The sequence below is a fragment of the Botrytis fragariae genome, assembly GCF_013461495.1.
Source record: "Botrytis fragariae strain BVB16 chromosome Unknown tig00000050, whole genome shotgun sequence".
In the NCBI taxonomy this organism is placed as follows: domain Eukaryota; kingdom Fungi; phylum Ascomycota; class Leotiomycetes; order Helotiales; family Sclerotiniaceae; genus Botrytis; species Botrytis fragariae.
Window position 1 is genome coordinate 812,799 of NW_023500992.1, and position 9,192 is coordinate 821,990.

Below are 9,192 nucleotides of genomic sequence, written 5' to 3' on the forward strand. Positions count from 1 at the left end.
GCTCTCAGTCGTGTCGATTTACTTTAATGCAGATGTTGACTTGCCTATACGATGATTGGACCTTCTCAAGCTATAGCTCAAAGTAATTGAACTAGAATATCAGATATCGAATCTAACTGAATATCACGGCCTGTAGTTTCTTGTTGGCCTCTGCGAGTATACCTCCTTTTGCATCGATCAATCTAGCTTATAGCGCTTTGACTAGACTCAAAGATGTCATACACTCGATGAGTGAACATAGATATCGCTTGTGATAATATTCTCTACAATTGATTTTGACATTGACCAAAGATAGAAGGAACAAATAAGAAATTCCGACAAAATATAATTTAGAATTATCCTAAAATTCATATTTTAAAACACATTTCATGACTGAAAGCTGATTAATCAAAAAAAGTATGAATATCTTTTATATATATTCAACATATGAATATTAATTAAGAATACTTAATAAGTGCTTGAAAAAAAACAAAAAAAAAATATAATGATTGAAAAAAAGAATTTTGATGATATGTTTATTTTATTAATAGGTTCTTGTTTATTGAAAAAATTAAAGCTTTAAGGTATTTGAAGTTTTTAATGAATTAAATAAATATTCCTAATTGATTCGAAAACTTAAGATATTTTATCTTTCTTACTTATTATATTCCTTAAGTTTATAGATTTATAAATTTATGGGAATTAAATAAGAGATTCGATAATAGAGATTTATTAAGTTTAGAAAGAGAATTAATAGATTTAATAGCTTTTAAAAACTGTAAAATATGAATATAAGTATTAATCTTAAAAAACATTGTAAATGACTAAAGAGAGTATCGACAAGACTATAGTTATTTTTAGCCACAAACGGCCAAGAAAAAGCTTGTTGTCTAAGAGTTTAAATAACTAAATCAATATAAATGACAAAGAATTTGAGAATATTAATGAATTTCTATGAGACTTCAAGGGAATCTAGGTAGAACAGTCAAGACATTATATTTACTTAATATTTCTCTGCCTTATGAAATTCTCAGAAGAAGAAAGCGGAGTTACATTCACATTATAACAAAGATACTAAAATATTAATTACTAAAAAAGGCATAAATATTTAGTTTATCAAATTCAAAGGATTTTGAATAAATAAAATATTGTTAGGATTATCATAGTAAAATTCTAAAAATTAGAGACGAAAATACTTATTATATTAATCTTTGAAATATTTAAAAAAATTCTATTTATTAGTATATGGAGAGGATTCGCTCTTAATAGATGATAGTTTTAGACTAACAGAATAGTTATACTTCTTGATAAACTCACCAACTCAGGAGTTTCATGAATATTTAAAGTTAAAAAAATTCAATTGCTATAGTTAGTCATTTCAATAATTATCGCTTTTATAAGACATTTCACATTTAAGAATTTACCAAGATTATTCGTTTGTATCAAAAATATGTCTCGTTTCCGTTATTCAAAAGAAATAAACGACCATATAAGTTCTCTAAAATGAAAAAATTAGATGAAATTATCAGAAATATAAGTCTGAGATCTTACTTAGATTAGCTTGTGTAAAAAGAAACATCTTCCCTTTATTTATTGTAAGCCTTTGAATCAGAGAAATCAATATATATCATACTGTATAATCTGATAAAATTCAAGAAATATGAAAAAAACCATAAAAATATTTGAAGGAATTTTTTGAAGAAAAAGAAAAAAAGAGAAAGGGGAATAAATACATATAAGGAATCTAAGAAATTAGAGGTCTAAGAACACAATATATTTAGTAAATCTTACATTTATTGATTCATTAAAAGATCTCTTAATATATTTTATTGCTATTTCTTCTTGAATGATTGTCTTCTTAAATGTTTATAAAATGTAAAAATGTAAAAGTCTAAAAGTCTAAAAGTCTGAAAATCTAAAAATTTGGTTACTTTGTTCTAAGTTTTCCAAAAAGAAATCTACAACGATTGTACATTTTGGTTTGAAACTTTTAAATGATTAATGAAACTAATTTCAAATTTGATAAAAAATTTGCATTGATTTTATAGAATTAAATAATTTTAAAAATGTGAGTAGATGATAGTAAGATTACCAGCTTTCTTTAACATTTAGCGACGTCCAAGCTTAAGACTTATATTCTATAACTTTTTGGAGAATAAAAGAACATATTATATCAAGATTTAGAATATACAAACATAAATTATAGAAAATACATCTGTCTTTTTAGAGTGGGATTTAATAATCTATATAAGTATTTCATTGTCTGTTTCTAATAGAAATCTATAAATTTTGTATTCTACATTTATAAGCTGCTCAATGCTGTATTCTCGTTCAAATAACAGAGATTTGGAAATCAATTTAGTCAATTAAGGCTTATATAAAGCAACAAAGAAAAGACTCAAGAATCGCCGGCAATCTATGTAATAAGAGAAGAGAACAAAGAAAAAAAGTGATAATATAGAGACATTAACTTTCGTGGTTTTTTCACTTAAAGAGTAAGAAATACGAGGAAGAAATTTTTTAATGCTCTTCAACAACAGCAGGTACGAAATATTTTGAAAAGGAAGACCTGTTTTATTAATTGAAATGAGTTTTTCACGATATACTATAATACAAAGCAAAATGGGACGTTGAAGAAAAATAATTTAGACAAGAATTTTAGATTTACTACAGAAATAGGTCAATTAACTATGTTTGTATTTGAGTTTTCTATGATATCATAGAAAATATTTATATAGAGAATATAAAGCTGATAATCAATAAAACTAATAATATAACAAACAGCAAGTTAGTTACTCTCATACCCCTCAAAAATGATTTAATTGTTCTTATAACCTAAAATTAAGAAGTGATTTATTCTTATACTCTTTAGATTCTATGATAGATTTTATTATAGATGATAGATTTTATATTTGTAGAAATAGATTTTATAATAAATAATAAGAAAGCAGATCTTATGCTTGTAGAAATAGACTTTAGAATGGGTGATAAAAAAATAAGTTCTATACTTATAGATATAAATTTTATAACAAACAATAGGAGAATAGATTCTATAGTACTTTAATATAACTTATAATTGTTGAATTTTTAAATTTTATATATATATAGAATCTATCTTTGAAAAACTGGAATCTATTCGATTGGGAGTAGATTTTAATATAGATTCTATTATAGAACCTAAGGGGTACAAGAATAAAACAAGTGTGATTTTTGGAGCATAAGAGTAATTAAATGATATTTGAGGAGTATGAGAGTAATTTGCCGTATAATGAATAAAATTTCATAGAAAAGTAAATCTTGTTTTTGAACTTCTGTCATAGAATATCTATTAATACATTAATACTATTGTTAGTTTGATATCAATATTCTACGACAGAATAAAAATGAATTCAAAAATCAACCTTTATTACTAATTATAGATTAAACGATTAAATATAAATTATTTACAAATTTCTTCAGATTAAAAATCAATCGTTAATTAACTTCATTATCTCTGTTGCTTATCATAAAATCAAGAGAGTGTTTACTTTCAATTTGAAGAATATAAACAATGTTCTAATTAATCAATAAGGCTTTTTGAGAGAAACAAAAGATGTTTATACACAAACGTGGAGCGACAAGAATACCATCTAGATATACAAATTCATATATTGTATATTGATATTAGTAAACGAGAAATTAAAAAGAATATTATAACATTATATTTCAAATATTGAATGAAAGCTTGTGTAATGATCGTGACTTATATAATTGATAAAAACATTACCAGCTCATGGACTATTTCAATGGAAAATCTAAATCACTACCTCAAAAAATTTCTGAAAAATTCAAATTATTCTCAATCAAAAATATATTCATTGATGTTAAAACTTTAACATGATTGAAAAGTCGATGGATACCTAAATATTGATATTCATTTATAATATATCTCTGGTGTGTATTTAATATTACTATTGATATAGATTTATAATAATACAAAATTCACAGTCGATTTGGTCTGTTTACAGCTAAGTTATACTATTATATGATGCATCTAGATGATTTTAAATAAATGAAGTAGATAGGAAAAAGGATAAAAACTTACCTTAACAGGACAATATGAAATGGTACCCCCATAGTACTTTTATACTATATAATACCCAATTATAATATAAATTCTTAGCTGTACTTCTGATTGAATATAATACACATGCCCCTAATACAATGAAAGTATATTTAAAGCATTTTTCGCTAATTCTTGTAGGTTCACGCTATAAGCTCTATAATTATAAACCTATCAATGAATTTTTAGAAGATTTATTAAGCTTTTAATGTTCAGTGATCATTGATATTTAGAATAGATTGAAACCAAAAAAAAGCTATGATTTCAATAAATCTAAAAATATATTTGAGTATTGTAATACTGTTTATTTACTAAGCAAATTCTATGTAATATCAATATTTGTTACAACAGGCTTTTAATGAGATTATAATCAATCTGAAATCATTTTATAAACATAGTTTTAAAAGTGTATAACTTACAAGGTTTAGAGAATTTTATTCACGAATATTAATTCCTAGAATAATATTAGTACAAGATTATATGAGTAAATCAAAAATAGAAAAACTCTAAAAATAAAATTTAAATGATTATTTGTTTATCATGAGTAATTGACTATAAGAGAAACCAATGAGAATCTTAAAAAAGATTTTGAATTTTTGAATAAAACTATAGAACCATCGAATCGAATTACTTCTTATGTAGATTATAAATGAATTTCTCTCTATTTCACTTTGAAGTTTTTTGATTGAAATATATTCGATATTTAAATTTGTGTAAGTTTGAAAATGATCAGTTATAAATGGTCAGCTATAAATGGCTTTTCAAACATGTACAGTGGAAAAGGTTTAATATTGAATCTCCTACGAAAAAAAAAATGGAACAAATAGAAGATTATTATTATAGTATTCAATATCTAGAATACTACTTTTATAGTATTGAAATTAATATCTTTCTACTTTCAAATTAATTAGATCCTGGTTTATGAAATCTCAATTTATATGTAGAGTTTATATTTTGAGGCGGTGATTTTAGAGATTATGATCGAAAATGCTATAGATTTAATACAAATATATAAGCACTTGTTATTACAAGTTCTAAATAGTATAAGACTTAATCGACATCAAATTTAATAGTAAAAATACAAATATACCTATCTGTCTTTAATAGTGATAAAATAGACAATTTATCATAGAATAAAGAATTATATAATAGGAATAGGATTACAATAATTTCATAATATACAGAAATGTAATTTAAATAGAGGAATATAAGTTTATAGTATTATTTATACATAAGATATTCAAATTTATAATTCTCATATAGAAACATCTTGAAATATATAGTCAGTTCAAAATCGGGTTTGTAAATAACAATGATTGTATGGAATTCTTGGAATAAAAAGAGAATATAGAAGTAACAATACCTACTCAATATTTCATTTTCAAAAAATATTGAAACTTTAAAAGATTAATCCAGAAATAATTAGATTGTAAAACATTATGTTATTCGAATATTACGGATTAATATACCCCAATTAGCATTTTTTACATTAGAATCTCTTATTTTTCTAATCGTATTACTATTCCAGTTTCAACTTTCAGTTGAAATTAAACTGAACATTTTAATTTCTTTTAAAGAGTTTAAAATTAAAGTGAGTCGAAAAATTGAGAAAATCTAAAAGATCTCCGAGAACCTTCCAACCTTTCTAATTTTTTCTCAAAGATTGAAATTTTTCAAGATTTCATTGAACAACTTATTTTTTTCTTTATATTTTCTAGAATTTGAATATTGTTATTTCATTAAAATCACAACAATGACATTCAACAAAATAAAAGAACCTAGACTGTTATGTACTGCATTACAAAGAGTATTTTCGAGATATGCGCTATCAATATTTAAGATGTTACTATGAGGTAACAACCGCTATAAAACTTGAATATCTTAAAATATATACATTAATTTATGAAATATTGATAGGTATAAGTATATTTTTGAGGGTAAGTTCTTTAATAATAATAAAGTATAATATTCTGTGAGTTCTTTTTTAATGTTATAGAAAATATATTTTTCTGATTCTAAAAAACATATTATAAATCAATCATGTTATGAAATAATTGAATATCGAATTTTGTAAAATTTATGGAAATCTTTTTTCTAAGTGACTTGTTGAGAACGATACTACTACCTTGCAGGAACTTTACATATACCACTCTGTTAGTACTAGCACCGTAATCTTTGAAAACACCATACTAGTAATGTAGAAGTACTATTCAGAAGTGCTGAAATCGTGATTACACCATAATATGCCACTGTTTGTCTCATTAGAGTAGATATTGTTGTCTAGAATGAAGTTCATTGCGTTTTACTACAAAATTGAAAGCAAAGACATATTGTCATGAACAGTATATAATAGATTCAATATTATAGATTTTATTCTAAATTTTATCCTAAATTCTGGAATCAATCTCAGTGTAGATTTTAAAGTAAGCTTCAGCACAAATTTAGGGAAAGCTTTTAGACAATATTAAGAAATTATAACTATTAGTTGATAATCTACTGTAGGGTTTCCTGACTCAAAAGCTAATTAATGACCAAAGAGATTTCTATGTTCAACACGGGAAAACCAAGATATTGAATTTAATTGAATTCCAATTCTTTTTGGAAAGAATGAGAAAATTGAGATAGAAGTAAATAATATTATATAACTCATTCAAAGTTTTTCCTAAAAGAAGTTTTTATTCATACACATAAAATAATATATGTACAAAAAGCGATTGAATTGGAGAATCATATTTACTCGAATTTAAGTCTAAAAGTTTCCAAAATTTAGAAGATTAAATATACGACAACCGTGATTAGATTGAAAACACAAAATAAGAAAAAAAAATAAGGAATCTTCGAATTATAATTATAAATTTAGAAGTTGATAGAACTATAGTTATAGGCTCAGATTCATCAAAAAAATTCGCACGCACAAGAATTTCATAATTTAACAAAATGATAGATTTCTCAAATTTGAAGTGGGCTCAGTGCTTCTAATTAAGCAAGAAGCAAAATTATGTCAAGTCTATAGACTATGATTCTACAATTCAGATTTATTATTATCAAATCTAACTTATAAAAAGAAAATTGAGAATACAAATTCAATTTGTTTCAAATGAGTTCAAAATTAAACAATTTTCAAAAAGCTTTTAATTTCTATACATGTTTTAAATGACTTATCAGATAATAGAAATCTTCTTTAGAAGACACTCAAGATAATATAATGTAAATAAAATCTCGTAACGATTTTGAAATTGATTACATCGATCATTAACAAATGTTACATGTTATATCATTTTAAGGTATACAGATTTGAAAAAATTATTTGTTTATTATTATTAAAAGAATCTTTGAATTTCTTTGATATATTGTTAGTATCATCTAGATAACTTGTAACAAACTTAAAGAAAATACTCAAGAAATCTGAAATATGTATTTGTTAATCGAAACTATTTTGAATCTCTCGGATCATCTAAATATTAACAAAAAGGGGTCAATCAAATATTCATATCAAAAGGAATAAACTCTAATATTCAAAACCTAAGAAGACTATTCGTAACTAGAAGCTGATTAACTTAGAGAAACCTGGATGGTTAAAGCACGAATATCAAGATTAGAGTTTTATTAAAATCAATAAACCGGGGACAAAAGATTATTAAAGTGAAATTAGAAAAGATATAATTATTTGTCAAGTGGCATACTTTTCTATAATAAACACCTAATTTTAGAAAAAATGATGTTTGATAAAGGCATCGACTGAATGAAAGTTGAGTTGGATTGGATCGAAGTCTTGAGCTTTCAAGAACAAAAGGAATTAAAAACGATTCAAATCGGAAACAATTTATAGGTTATATCGTTAAATAGATGGAGAGTCTCAATGATTCATAGTTTCATAGATTTATGACTTTATCAAAGATCCAACATACTTATTAATAGATTTATTACATTTGTTACATTTTTATACTTAAAGGCGCCTTCAGTGACCCATTCGAGTCAGGGGTTAGAAACAAGTGAACTTTGTACATTATTATTATTGATTCCAATCGATAATTATAAGATTCTTTGTTGTTAGACTTTATTCATTAAAGAAGGATTGAAAATTAGGCCAAATTTACTAAATTTAGGCAGAGAAATAGACCACTGCTTTAGAAAGTTTCAGATTTTTAAATAACTTGGAAATTCTTTTTATACAACAAAAATCTTTTTGAGATTCAATGTTTTGAATGCCGTGTAACATAAGTATGGATATACATGTTATATAATATCAAGAATGTTTTTAAAAGGGATTAATGAATTTGTTGTTGTTTTTGATCACAAAAAACTGACAAAAAGTACAAAATATAAGAGATCGATAATAAAATAATATTGAGTTATACAAAAGATTTAACATTAGTAACAGTATAAATAAATAAAAATTGGGTTGAAATTTATGAAGTAACGATGCTCACATTAGTAATCAAGATTAAAAGAAAGAAAAAATAGGTTAAACCTTGAAGATAATATCTTACTATATTTTCTATTTTTTTTTTGGAAGGTTCTGTAGTTAATCAAAAATTGTATTCAATGAGAGGAAATATCTTAAATGTATCTAACGTCAAATCTGACAGCAGAAGAACGAATCTCTTCATAAAGACATAGAATTTATGGAATAAAAAAGACTTCGTCGGACAAAAAAAGATTTGTTTTTTGAAGAATTGTTTTGAAGGATTGTTCTCAAGTATAAAATGGATTCTGAAAAATAGAATTTCCAAATATACCATTTTGCTTTTAAGGATTTCGTGATTATATATTAGATTTTGTAAATAAATAAAAACTTTACTTGAAAAACTGAAAGTGATTTACTCTACCTAGACATCTTGTAATTGTTGAATGGTATAAATGATATAAGACAAAATGATCATGTTGTTTAAGATGTTACAAACAAAAAAGCCTCTTTTATATATAAATGGATATCATAATATACTTTATATGTCATATATATATTAAAAATGAAATTTTGATACTCCCCTTTATATCTATTTATAAATCTTTTAAATCCACCCAAAAGAATTCAATTTTTATTTCATTACCTATGTTTTTCTCATTTTGAAATATTTTTTCTTCTTAGAGAAATATTGATTAATTATTAA